Source organism: Balaenoptera acutorostrata, chromosome 12, assembly GCF_949987535.1.
Source record: "Balaenoptera acutorostrata chromosome 12, mBalAcu1.1, whole genome shotgun sequence".
Classification (NCBI taxonomy): domain Eukaryota; kingdom Metazoa; phylum Chordata; class Mammalia; order Artiodactyla; family Balaenopteridae; genus Balaenoptera; species Balaenoptera acutorostrata.
This window is the reverse complement of record NC_080075.1, coordinates 20,888,265-20,903,257: the sequence shown is the minus strand read 5'-3', so window position 1 is coordinate 20,903,257 and position 14,993 is coordinate 20,888,265. Positions and strand designations below refer to the sequence as shown.

General features: G+C 36.3%; 1 protein-coding gene across 4 annotated transcripts in view; it reads left to right on the top strand.

The window, feature by feature from the left end:
- The window catches only part of CTNNA2 (catenin alpha 2), a 1,204,911-nt gene that overhangs the window by 395,465 nt on the left and 794,453 nt on the right, over positions 1 to 14,993 (top strand). The gene's annotated exons all lie outside the window — the stretch shown is intronic.

Genomic DNA, 14,993 nt, shown 5'->3' with positions numbered 1-14,993 from the left:
ACGCTGTAACTTTCCTACACCACAGGCTATTTTAGGGACAGTTTATCATTTGCAGGATTATCTTTATTATTAAAGAGGCAAATGTCATAGGCAGTGTAGACGTGGATTGCCTCGATGTTGTGTTTGGGTGAAAAACCGCTCTCAATTTCTTCATTTTCAATCAGTGGCAACCAGACTCCACTGCCCTCTCATCCCATCCGGGATCCTGGTCTTCCTCGCATCAGCCCCTCTGGGTGGCACCTCTGCTAGTCCTGTGAATGACCCACATTCTGAAACTGCTATTTCTAGGGGTGTGTCCCAATGAGGGAAGCAGTAGAAGGATGGCTCACTGTGCCATAGTCATGGCAACCAAATGAGTGGGAAGGACACATGTCATCAACAGGCCGGGATGACAGCTCTCACTGCCCCTGGGCCAGGATACAGCACATCTGTGAGAAGGTGGAATTCAGTTGAGTTCATCCCATGTTCAGTGAGAGCCTACATGTGTTGTGAGCTAAAAACATTTATAAATAATTAGTATCTGCTTTTAAGAGTTATATTTTCCCTTAGAGAAGATGAAGGATGCAGAATGTACTGAAACCCTTTAAGTGATAAAATACAATGTAAAAGGAATTCATAGGAGAAAAATCGGTTACTTAACAGCTGTGGAGAAAAATGATGAGCTTTGCTTTTGGATATGTTGACATGAATTTTTGGCAGGAGATGACTGGCTGCCTGCTAGAAAAGAGAACCAGAAGCAAATGATTGTTAAAGGTATGGAGATGGATGATATAAAGGAGGGATAATTATAACACTTTATACACAGATAATTCTTTCCAGTTTTCACAGGTATCTCTCTTCTTTCATATTTTCAGTTAGTCAAAAAAAAAATACATATATTGAACTCAGACCATATATATATTATTTCCAAAGTTTCTAAAATAAGGATTAAATACAATAAATTTCAAGTATTTACCACAGAAATTAGGCCTTAATATGTACTGCATTCACAAAGTTTTAGGAGACAACAGAAAATTCATTGGAACTAATAAGATACTTCAGTAAGGTTATTGATTTTAAAATAAGGATATAGAAGTTACTAGATTTCCATAATGTAAAAAAAATAGAATAATGGAAAAGAGATCCTGTTCACAAAATAAACAATAAAAATAATTTGTTGGCTTTATTTCACTACTTAATTTTATTTCTTTATTATGTTAGAAATAATCCTGATACAAATGTAGAGGATCTAAGATAGAAAATTATATTACTTTACTGAGGGGTAAGTTTTACTTTTTGATAAATGATGTCATGATCCCAGGTAGGAAAAACTATTGACCCTATCAGTTTTTATAATATTCAGACAATCTGTATAAAAATTCTAGGAGAGTTATTTTGGAACTAGACAGAGTGATGATAAATTTTTTTTTCCTTTTTTTTTTTTCTGGGTTAAGAATGAATGAGCCCATAATTTAAGAAAACAAAAATGAGCAGGTCATGCACTCAGATATTAACACATTACAATGCCACATTAATTTTTACTGAGTGCATTAGAATAAAATTGTCTCATCAGTTAAACAGAATAGAAAATTACAACATCAAATACAAAATTATTTTATGAAATGATGCTTTCTTATTTTGAAATGGTGCTTTTTAAAATTAAAGAATATTTAGATTTTGACACAATTACACTTTTATAATCATAGTTTATTTTATAATCAAAAAGTAAACAATAAAGCCTAAGTGAGGACCTGGTAATAAAGTAGATATGCAGCATACAGAGGACTCTCCTGAAGGATAGTCAGACTCTTCAGCTGCTGCCGCCTTCTGCCGGAGAGCGTGGTGACTGCAGCTTCCCATTCTCTTTGTATCTCAACCATTTTCATTAAAAGGAGCTTTTACCCGCAGTGAATTTAACAATTCAGGCATCATTGGGTTATTATGGCTTTGGATTCAGAAAATAAAACTTAGGCCATGTGGGAAAAGTCTATTAGCAAAGTATGTTGGTGTACTTTCCAACTGTTCTAATAGGTTGGTATCTTCTCATTATGGACAAATAGGCTTTGGGAGGTTAACATATGAATGTAATAGTCAAAGATTTTTTTTATAAAAAAAGTGGCATATTAACGAATTCACTAATTATATTTTATTAACTTTATATATTGCTGTGTGTCATTATAAATATTAACTAAGTGAGGTTTATTACTTATATTAACTCAGTATCTTATATGTTAACTAATTGTATATTATATTAGCTAAGTATATTAACCAAGTAATATTGTATTATTAAATGTATATTAGTTCTCAAACTATGTAAATTGCATACAGCATTATCTAATGTTTAAAATTGTATTTCTCAGATGTTGACAAAAATCAACATGTAGAACTGTCTTAATTAGCAATTCATAGATAGTAATCCCACTTGGTGTGGTTCTCTAAAAACAGTTATTTAGTAAATGAAATTAATTTCAGTACTTTCTCACAAGTCGTAATGCTAGTAAAATATTATTATTTAAAGATATATTGTAATTAACCAGTTTTAGATTTTTTATCATTTCTGACACCAGCAAACCTAGACAGTCCTTAATGATATTTGAAAATCTCTCACTAAAAATAATGTTCCATTTCTCTTTGTAACAGAATTATACATTTCTGTTCAATATTTGCATAATGAATACCTCAGTATTTTTAATTTCCCAGGCGTATTGACTTGAAGTTGATTTAGAATTCACAGGCATTTGTCTTAAATCCTAAATGCTATTCTCAGATATTAAACAAATTGATATTACATTGGGTGGGAAACTCACTGACACTTCTGGTGATTTACTTTTCTGGTAATATCCCTTACTGGTGCTTGGTTTGGTGGCTTGCCAATGTAATAGGGATTTGAAAAAGTCAAGCAACTTTGAGATTCTGAAGTGAAAGGAACCGTACAAATACAAAATATATTTTCAGTCATCCCCTAATGTTGAATTTGAAGTCCAGTCCATTTCATAATAATAGTCATCATTGTGTTAAACCCAGTTTTACTGGGAGGTAGGATGCAGAACTGGCTTCGAGTTTCTCAGTTGATTAAGAACAAGGCAAAAATTAGTATTTTTGCATTCATTTGTCTAAAATTATAGGATTGGTTTCTACCTGGGTAGTTATAATTATGGCTCAATGCTCGGTGACCTATTTTCTGGCATTATTATCCTACCTACATAGGAAGAGTTGATGTAGTGATTTATGAAGTAAAAGACTGAAAGAAAAAAAACCAGTATTTTAACAACTTGAAACTGTCAAGAGAGTCTCTAATGATACAACAGCAAAAAGTAAAATGATTGCTAATCAATGGAAAAATCAACCTCTGTTTAAAATGTGGCAACTTGAGGTAGGTAATATTATCTAGTGAAGCTATCTACTAAGGGATACTGAAAAGAATTTAGAAAAATGTGGTGACTGCTCAGAAGTAAATCATGTTATAATGTCAATTTTGACTGCTAGAAAACTTCCAAGAGTGGGAGAGAGGAAAGTGAAAAGTTATTCCTAAAGAATTTCTTTATTATTTTAAAGAAAAGAGAGTATGCCATGCCTTGTTTTTTGAAGCTTTCTTTTGTAGATGAAGATACTTTAGAAAAATGGAAATTGACACCATTCATGATCCAGTCTTCATAATTGATAGCTACTTTGCATTTACAGTTATTTTCTTTTAAATCAGACAATTCCTCTAATCTTAATATCAAATTCCTCTAATCTAAAGCATTCTACTTGTGGTTTTGCTTCTTTCTTTTCCCATTTCCCCGGGAATTGGCTTGACTAATAATTCTCTTTTGCTTTTACATTTAATTTCTCCTACTCCACTTGTTTGGTTCCCTCAGCCTATAGAAAAAATGTATTTGTATTCTACAAACTAAAAAGAAAATGAAATAAAATGTTAGACTACCATACTTACCATCTTCTCATATTTCACTCTTTGTTTTCCTTACAGAGTTAAGAAGTAGATTCTAATCTACTTGGCCGCTGACTAGCTCTTACCTCTTTCAGCCTGTCGTCTACCCTCTACTCCTGCCCCTCCTCTGTGATACTATGTCTGAGGGTCTCTAGGGAACGTTCACTCATGAAATCTTTGTGCTCTTATTTTCTAGTTCTTGACTGCTTCAACTTTGGAAAGAGGGGGGCATTGAATAGTATTAACTATACTTTCTCTTTCACTGTATTACTTCTCACTTGCAAGATTTAAATATCTGTGCTTGAGAAGTAGGACAGTCTGGTCTAAACCACATTGAGCTGAAATGTCACCATGACATCCCAACTCTGTGTAAGTTGCCATTTTTATTCCTGCCTCATTTTTCATACCTCCCCTCTACCTTTTAGGTTTTCTTCCTTTTTTCCTCCTTCTTTTTAAATATATTTTCATTCCTTGATCCACTGCTAATTCTCTCACTGATCTGGCATTCAGTGGGTGGAAATGTTGGCGTGTGAGTATGAGGAATGATGAGACATCTGTATCACAGGTGGATGAGGATGGCAAGGATCTGTAATCTGACAAGGTTAAGGGACTGAGGCTAACTGCAGTGGGAGAGAATTGTCACACCCAGGGGAGCAGCTTCGTGCTCCAGTGTTTACTCCCTAGGGTTATTCCAACTGTGTGCTGTCCTCAGGGGGTGCACTCAGATTCTAGGAGATTTAGTCCAAAGAAAGAGGTGAAGGGGCAGGAGTCCAGCTGACAGCAATCACTTCACAGCAGGACCCCAGCTCATTGTTGGGACATGAGAAGAGGTTTCTGGGTACCTGAGAGTAATAACAACCCTGGACTAGGGTTTGGGATCCAGGGTTGGCATATAGCTCCAGTGGAGAGCTGGAGGGCTATGTAGATCACTTAGGTCACAGGCCCAAATACATGACCTCAGAGATCTATGCTGAAGGAATCTGAAGAAGTAGAGTTTTTCTGTTGACCCCCTTCTCCAAATATCACTCTTCATATTTTTGAATAGGAAATAATTATTTCTTATTATTGTTACTAGGCCCAGATAGATGCTCCCGGGGAAGCACTAGTCCCTTAAGGAGCTATGAGCCAGAATTCTGGCTGGCTCAGGGATTCTTAAAGGGTTTTATTGATTCATGGTCTCTACAACATCAGGCAAGGAGGAAGGTCTCCTTGGAGAAGTACATTTCACAGAGCATCTTGCTCGGTCCTTTCCCAGTTCTAACCCTCCCTTTTGCTGTGGAAATCAACATAGTTATTTATCAGAGAGGCTCAACCCAGGCCTCATCTCCTTCTCGGATGTTCTGTAAAGTTATTCTGACTGCAGACATCTGGGAACCCCCATACTGGGTTAAGAAGATCATAAGTTTTCTATGTATTTGTTTACATTCGAGTGAGGATGGAGAGAGGAGAGGAGAGGGCCCCATCAAAATACTGTAAACACACTGGTAAGGAAAATGCAAGATGTAGCTCATGTTCTAAAGCAATTAGCAAAGTGGAGGACAAATGCATAAAAATAAAAGCCAGTGAGCAGGACCATTTAACTTTTGAAAAGCAATTTCAGATTTCTAATTCAGGTACTAAAAAGATGGAGCAGGCAAGCTCAGCAATTTTCTGCCTGTCTGAGTTCATGCCAATATTTTTGAAGGCTTAATATCTGTACAGTTATTATGTCTGTTATTCTTTAATACGTTTATTAGTACTCCTTAATAATGCTCTCTGCTATATTCCTATGAAGCGGTTCCCTCTTAATGGCTTTTGGAAGTAGCCTAGGACATTGGGAAGAGCCCAGAACTTGGATTCAAATGTCTGGCTACTACTTAAAGCCCTGTAAGTAACAAAGGATGTATGACCTTAAGTTACCCAGATAGCATCTCTAAGCCTTGGAATAAGGTTTAGGCACAGGAGAGCTAAGATCATTCATAAAGGTGTAAAGGAGAAATGCTTACTGAACAGGTATAGTTACTGCAGTGCTTAAATGCTGTGGTATGCACCTATATACATAGTATGCACCTAACCTTCTGTGTGTGTGTGGGAGGGGTGAGATTAGGGAGGGTGAAATCAGAGAAGAATTCCTGGAGGAGGTGGTGCATGAGTAGGAATTAACATGATGAGTGTGAATGAGACTGTTTCTCAGACAGAACATCCTTGCATGCAGAGGTATGGTGGGTAGAGGAAGCGTAAGTTATTCGGTTCTGGAGCCCAGGGAGAAATCTGGCTAAGTCAGTGAGCTGGAGGAAGCTTCTAGAGGCTTGTAGGCCTTGCAAGGGGCTGGGCTTCAACCTGAAGGCATTAGGGAGTTGCTGGTGATCTAAGCAGGGGAATGTATGCATGGTCAGATTTGTGTTTTTAAATATCTCTTTGGCTGCAGGGTGGAGAATGGGAGTGATTAGGGTGAGAGGTTATGAATGTCTGAGGACATTGTGGGAACAGGAATGGGAAGAAGTGGATGGATCTGAACCACATTGAAGGAGTAGAATCAACAGGCCTTGAGAACTGTACTTCTTATTTTCATTTATCGAAAGAGTTAATGCTTTGTATAGTAAGTTTTAATTATGTAAAAAAACCAAACATTTTTACAGGTCCAGTTGTGAAGTCTTGAGAATTTTCAGTCTTTTGTGGGATATTTGTTTTTTTATGTAATATAACTTTCTTGCATTGATTTCTTTTTTCTGGCTCTTAATTTACTTAACTTACATTCCTACCAGTATAATTATGAAATGCCTAGTCATTTATAGATATATATTTTGAACATTTTATTCCAAATTCTACAATATCTAGGATTTTTCTAATTTAGTTTAAGCTATTTATGTTTAATTGAGCTCCAATTAGTGTGTGCTTACTAATGTTTATTTTACTTTTAAAAAACAATAGACTTTTACACACACTTTAAAAATGTGGAGACATTTTCCCATGTGGTAGGACATAATAGTAATAACAGGGTTAGTAGGGTCCAGCAATTCTCATATCTTCTCTGACTCTATCTGCCCTTTTTTACTCTGGCAAATTAAACTCACCAAAATGTACTTTTAATCCTTCCTAGCTAGAAACATTGGGTGGTGTTTTAGCGTTCTTTATCACACACTGACATCTGGTGGCCAAATAGAACATTAAACCATACTCCAGTGGGTTTCTGTCTACCTGTAAACATAGCACAACCTAAATACATACTATGCGGCCAAACTCAGGGGTTGTAAATATGGAGAGGGTGTAGTCTGCCTTCAGAAAACTATTAGTCTGCTTACGACAGCTTTTGTACACTAATGTTATACAGTGGATGTTGTGTTAATCCCTTTTGGAAAAGTTTGTAGCCCTGGGAAGGTGGTAAAGATGGATACAGATGCAGATGAGTTTATAGCAAGAGATGCTCAAGGCAGGGTGGAGTTTTGGGTGGTTCTACTGGCTGAGTGTGAGACAGTCAGCCAACATCTGGGACAGGCTATTCTTTCTGAGCCAGGAAGCAGGGACCCATTTATCCAGTATCATCATTTATTGCTGAGAAATCTTATTCTGGAACATTGATGCCTCCCATGTCTTCTTGCTTCTAAGAAACTTTAGCTTTTTTAGGTGTTATAAGCCTAGGAGTATTTCCTGATAGCATCATTTACTTTTCTGTCATGTCTTATTATAATTACACCAAGGAAATATCCCAAGACAATTTAATTTCTCTTCTACATTTCAATTAGCAAACATGGAGCTACAAAAAGTCATCACGCAAAATAACATAATGATATTTGAAATATCCTTCTTGAAAATTGTGTTTCAAATTCTCATTTATTTGCCTCCCTGACGTCTTTAATCAAAAGTATTATATTTCCAATCAAGTTTTATTTCTTTTCACAAGGGAAGATGTAAGAATCTATATTTTCCCCAAGATAATAATTTTCTCCTTTAAGAATATTGACTGATTCTGTGGATCTGAGTTCACCTTTATTTCAAATAATTAGTACTAAATCTAACAGTGAATATTGACGTAATTGATTATCATATTCTAAACTGTCTAAATGTGTGATGGCAAGTATCATTTTGATTATCATTTATTTATTAGCCATACTATAAAATTTGGGAACCAAATGAGTCCTTTTATCTAGTGAACTGTTTAGTGGTGAAAAGTGTGATTTATTTAAAATGCTTACCTCCTTGGTCTTATTTCTTTATGATTTCTTGTGTTAGAAGTGCTTGTCTGTACTTAGCCCTCCAGAATCATACCTTCCCCTTCTTGTGTGTTTCCTATGGTACGGTAATGAGGATGTACTTGGTACTCATTTATAAGATTTAGTTTGATTCTGTGGTGAACTACACACTCACACACACACACGTATCCTCCTAAAACACTCATTTGGATTTCTCGTCAAACAAATTCCTTAACATACTTCCCGAACTTCTCCAGCAGCATGTTTGGGAAACTTTACTATAACCTATTGAGTCCCATTGTTCATTTCTCCAAATGTTCTCGGATACCCTGTTTTGTTCTTATTACACACATTCATTGAGCTAAGGCAGTTGGGAAATGGTTACCCATGGATGCACGTGTGGCAGAAAAATTTGCATGCAGCTGATGTAACTGAGGGCATGAGTCCCGTGCTCATCTTCCTGCTTTACGCTAGTCACTCTGGTGGACAATGCGACATCATGGTGTAGGGCAAACAAAACAAACTCATGTCTGAATCCAGCCACAGAACTCTTCCTTCTATGCCTCTGCTTCTGAATCTATCAAATGAGGTAATAATGTTGACTCCTCAAGATTGTGATAGTAATTTTATGGGATGAACATTCATAGGTGCCTAATCCACGGTAGGCTAGTTACCTTTTTCTCCTACCTCTCTTAACAGAAATGTCAACCAGACATCTTCTACCCAAAGTTAGTGTTAAAGCTGTTGCCTTGAAAAGTCTTAGGGATCAGTACCTGATTGAAAAGTTGTTAATGTCACTTGACAGTAGTTATAGATACAGTAATACCATTCACTCTCCTGTGGCCCTATCTACACCAACATGCACAACAGCCTTCAAAGGTTTGACCAAAGCATAAGCAATCTTTTTTTTAAAAAAAGAATTATTAGTATTTTTTATTGATATATAGTTGTTTTACAGTGTTGTGTTAATTTCTGCTGTGCAGCAAAGTCATTCAGATATATATATGTGTGTGTGTGTATATATATATATGTATATATATATATATATATGTATATATATATATATATTCTTTTTATATTCTTTTCCATTATGGTTTATCATAGGATATAGAATATAGTTCCCTGTGCTCTGCAGTAGGACCTTATTGTTTATCCATTCTATATGTAATAGTTTGTGTCTGCTAACCCCAAACTCCCAGTCCCTCACCCCCTTCCCCCTTGGCAACCACAAGTCCGTTCTTTACGTCCATGTCCGTGAGTCTGTTTCTGTTTCATAGATAAGTTCATTTGTGTCATATTTTAGATTCCACATATAAGTGATATCATATGACTTTGTCTTTCTCTTTCTGACTTCACTTAGTATCATCATCTCTAGTTGCATCCATGTTGCCAAAGCATAAGCAATCTTGAAAGGTGGGTAATTCTGCATCACAGGGGAAAAACCCAAGCAGAGATTAAATAACCACCTGGCTGAAGGATGAGTCTTAAAGTAAGAACTTGTAAGTCCAATGTTAACACTGAGCGTGTAAGCTTTCTCTTTGTGTTTATTTGGAAATTCTCATTGCTTTACTGGCTTCTGATGTAGTGAAAGCCACCTTTAGCTTCACATTAAGCATCAGATTTCTTCAGGTTTGGTGGTCTCTGAGATGCTCATAGTACACCTGGAAGGAAGAGGGGTGACTGAGAGAAAGGGGTGGGGAGAGAGGATGAAATGATGGTTTCTGCTCTACCCAGGGACCACAGTGTAAAGGAATTTATCACTTTTTTAACATGTTCTTTTAACAACATGGTATCTTTTCAGCACAATTAATTAACAAGACATGCCACTTGTTTTAAAGATGTAATTCAAAAACTAAGGAAAAATAAAGCAGTGTGAAAAGACAGGGTTGAATCCTACCTTTGATTAATGCTTAGCTTTTCTATCACTAATATTCTCTTGAAAATTTCCAGGATCCTCGGTTGTGGTGAGGAGTAGGACTTCCCCATGTTCTAGATTGAGGATGGACCTATATTTCCCAGACTAGAACATACACTTACAGGTCAGAGAGAATTTCTAATATAGAAATTTCTAATACAGGGATTTCTAATTCAGAAAATCAAAGATTAACAGTAGTAAAAGTCCCCTTGTTCCGGTCTAGTCCATATAAGCCAATTTATAAATGTAAAAAGTGATTTCCAGAGAGATCAAACATTTTGCTCAAACTCAACACAAGTAATTACTCTCATAGCCAAAGGAGGAATACAAGTATTTTGATTTCGGCTGTATTGGCGAAGAATGGGGTGGGAGGTGTTATCATTACCATCTCCATCAACTCCCTAAAGATACCCCAACAATCACACAATCTAAGTAGAAGAATATGCTCACTGTACAAATGCAGCCTCCAGGCAGGTCCTGTCTTACTCCCAACCAGTTTCCCTCTCCTAAAACTGTCCTAGGAAGAAATTCTGGAGCCGACACTGCTTGTTTCCCAGGTCCCTGCTTCGGTTGCTCCTCTGAAAGGACTAGAAACATATATGTGCATCTCTCTGTTTGAAAATAACTTACTATAATCTTCCATAATGCTTCTTAAGCTTATTCTGATCACTGAGGGCTTGGCACAGTCTTTAAGCACAGAAACATCACCGATCAGAAAAAAAGTTTTCTGCAGAACATTTTTTTTTTTTTTTTTTACAAAGACCTGTCACAGATTTGAAGATGACATTTGGAGATATCTGAAGGAGGAGAAGATCTCCAAGGTTGGAAAAGATAATGTACTTTATCTGTCACCAACCCCGCAGAGTGTAGCAGACCTTTGGCGTGTGGATGCAGGCTGTTTTTATTTCCAGATTCTCTCAAGCCTACATACCAGAATCACTTTTAAAATATGGAGCAGAAAATAAACCTGAAGTGACACAAGGCAAAGGCAGACTTAATAGTAACATTCTAGCACTTAAGAACTTATTTATGCAGTAAGGAGATATGAAAAACCAAATTTGTAGTGAAAATATCCAAAAAACCTGATTATCTCCCAGATATTTTATTTAGGTAGTGGTGACTATGAGTATTTTCCCCCTGTATTTCTCATTTCCAAAACTTTCTCTCACTAATATTCCTTAATTTAGAAAAAAAAATTTTGCTTGAACAAATTTAAAACTCTGTTTGCAGACGTTGCAAATATAAAAATAAAGAATACCACATATTCTTTACCTAGATTCACCTATTCTTAATATTTTTCTCCATTTGCTGTGTCATTTGTCATCTCTCTCTGTCTCTCTCAGGCACACAAACTCTTTATTTTTAAATGGTTAAAACCAACCTTAGGGGCTTCCCTGATAGTGCAGTGGTTGAGAATCTGCCTGCCAATGCAGGAGACACGGGTTCGAGCCATGGTCTGGGAAGATCCCACATGCCGCGGAGCAACTGGGCCCGTGAGCCACAACTACTGAGCCTGCGCGTCTGGAGCCTGTGCTCCACAACAAGAGGGGCCGCGATGGTGAGAGACCCGTGCACCGTGATGAAGAGTGGCCCCCACTTGCCGCAACTAGAGAAAGCCCTCGCACGGAAACGAAGACCCAACACAGCCATAAATAAATTAAAAAAAAACAACAACCTTATTTTATACACACACACACACACATGCCCAGACTAACAGCAGAGAATCTTTCCCATATTATTTCTATTAAGAATTACAGATTTATAAAAGGGGTGACATCAGAGCACCTATAAATTTGCTAACCTGACTAGTTCAAAAAATTATTAATTTAATGGAGGGCTGTAGGTACAACAAAATCTCCCCAGATATTGACTTTACACAGCAATTACCATGAAAAATTGTGTCCTTAAAACTAGATGGTTAAATAAAGTAATCACTTATCTAAGTTTGACTAATCCATGCCCACCTATTCTCAATTTTAGTGTTAAAAAAAAAAAAAACACTAAAAAAAAACAAAAAAACACTAAATAGAGTTAAGTTTGTTCCCGGTGGATCATCGTATAATATTGAATATGTTCTTTTAAGCATTTTATAAACTTTGATTTTAAAAACATTATTTAAAATGTAAAAAAAAAAAAAAAAAATTGCTTTCCAATTTGATCAATCTAAACAAAGAAAACTTGACATTTTAATGATGGGATGCCATGTATTTATACTTGGTGAAGAGAGAGAAAGAGACAGAGAGGGAGAGACCTGCATAGTCCATTCATTTCTGACACTAATTTATTACTAAGATTTTCTTTTCCTCATCTCTCCATAAAACTTCAAAGTTGGGAAAGATATTTGAGGTCATCCAGTATCACTTGCTAAGTTCTGCAGTTCCTACTCCACACCCCTAGCAACTGGACCTCCTGCCTTTGCAGGACATTATTGGGAAGAAATCACTGGTGGCCAATTGTTCTATTTTTGGAAAGCTCTGATTGTTAAAAACAAAACAAAACAAAACAAAGAGTTCCTTCTCAAACTGAAATTTCCAGAGCAAATGTCCAAAGCACCTAACCTATCATATTTATCATGATTGTTAGGCTTTACCACATTTTACCATGGTCATAAATACAAGTCCTATTTCCATGAGATGGCTGGGAATACCTTGATGAGAAAATTTAATTGCTGTGTCCCTGCATTACCAGTTTTCACATAAGATTGGTAGTTAATAAATATCTTGGAATACTTGATTCTGCCAGATTTTTGTGTCTCATCTTGACAAAGTCCTTTTAAGTGGTTTCCTTTCCACTCTTCCAACCTTCTTCAGCCCATTTTCTCACATTGCCACTAAGTTTCCATGCCTTTCTTCTGCTCTTCTTACACAAGAGAGTTTAAGAGTGTTCCCACTCACTACAAGTATATCAGCTGTTGTTTATTGCCCTGGAAGTAGAAGCCATTGATCCTTGTGTTTCAAATGGGACTGTGTTGGTTATCTCCTGGCCTTTCCTGGTGGTTAAGCATGTCTGTAAGCTTTCATTTCCCATGAGTCTAATGAGGCCATATAGGTTTGTTGTGAGAATTAATAAAATTGTACACAAAACCACTTTGTAGAGTGGCTGACATAAACACTAAATAAATGTTAGCTATAGTGCTGGTGAGAAATGGATGCCTTTCTATTATTATCTTTATCACTAAAAAAAAAATATATGTTTTAACCTTGATTTATTTATTGGAAAATTATCTAAATTTACCTCTTTGGTTGAAAGTTAAAAGTATTATGTTTCAAAATTTGTTACTTTAACAAAGTTTGTATTGTAAATTTATTTATATGGACCTATCCTTCAAAATGGACTATACAAATTTTAGATATTTACAATCAAAACTAAGTAATGGTCAGATTGCCACACACTTGAAAAAGTAAATAAAAGGTTCATTACTGGTGAATAGTACGCTAGGAAATAAGATGTAAGCCACGTGTATCAGTCTTTGGCCCAAAACCTTCAAATACATTGTTTCCTAAATCATTGTCGGTAACTCTGATTTATCATCTATTTCTTTTGCTAATGTCAGGAATTCTCATTCTGCAGTTTGTTCTTTGTTGTCATTTTAAGTTCATTATGCTTTTTGTTTAGGATTATACATTTATAATTATGCAAAAACCAGTTGTACATAGGTTCACTTTCTCAGAGAATAATTGCTATATATTATAAAATCGTCACTCCCTAGTGACCACTGTTTACATCCCTAAGTAAAGAATAATTAATTTAAAATCAGCATTCAGAGTAGATATGTGTAGAGGGATGGCTGAGGGAAGAGTGGAGATATCTTCTGTAATCCCTTAGCAACTTTCCATACCTGTGCTCTACTTAATTAAGCTTTGCACAACCTTGTATGTTATAGTAAGGAAAGGTAATTTTTTTTTTCTTTTTTTAACATCTTTATTAGAGTATAATTGCTTTACAATGGTGTGTTACTTTCGGGTTTATAACAAAGTGAATCAGTTATACATATACATATGTCCCCATATCTCTTCCCTCGTACGTCTCCCTCCCTCCCACCCTACCTATCCCACCCCTCTAGGTAGCACCAAGGTGATTTCCCTGTGGTATGCAGCTGTTTCCCACTAGCTCTCTATTTTAGGTTTGGTAGTGTATATATGTCCATGCCACTCTCTCACTTTGTCCCAGCTTACCCTTCCCCCTCCCTGTATCCTCAAGTCCATTCTCTAGTAGGTCTGCGTCTTTATTCCCATTTTGCCCCTAGGTTCTTCATGACCATTTTTTTTTTAGATTCCATATATATGTGTTAGCATATGGTATTTGTTTTTCTCTTTCTGACTTACTTCACTCTGTATGACAGACTCTAGGTCCATCCACCTCACTACAATTAACTCAATTTCGTTTCTTTTTATGGCTGAGTAATATTCTATTGAATATATGTGCCACATCTTCTTTATCCATTCATCTGTTGATGGACACTTAGGTTGCCTCCATGTCCTGGCTATTGTAAGTAGAGCTGCAATGAACATTGTGGCACATGACTCTTTTGAATTATGGTTTTCTCAGGGTATATGCCCAGTAGTGGGATTGCTGGGTCGTATGGTAGTTTTATTTTTAGTTTTTTAAGGAACCTCCATACTGTTCTCCATAGTGGCTGTATCAATTTACATTCCCACAACAGTGCAAGAGGGTTCCCTTTTCTCCACACCCTCTCCAGCATTTATTATTTGTAGATTTTTTGATGATGACCATTCTGACTGGTGTGAGGTGATACCACATTGTAGTTTTGATTTGCATTTCTCTAATGGTTAGTGATGTTGAGCATCCTTTCATGTGTTTGTTGGCAATCTGTATATCTTCTCTGGAGAAATGTCTATTTAGGTCTTCGGCCCATATTTGGATTCGGTTGTTTGTTTTTTTGATAATGAACTGCATGAGCTGCTTGTAAATTTTGGAGATTAATCCTTTGTCAATTGCTTCATTTGCAAATATTTTCTCCCATTCTGAGGGTTGTCTT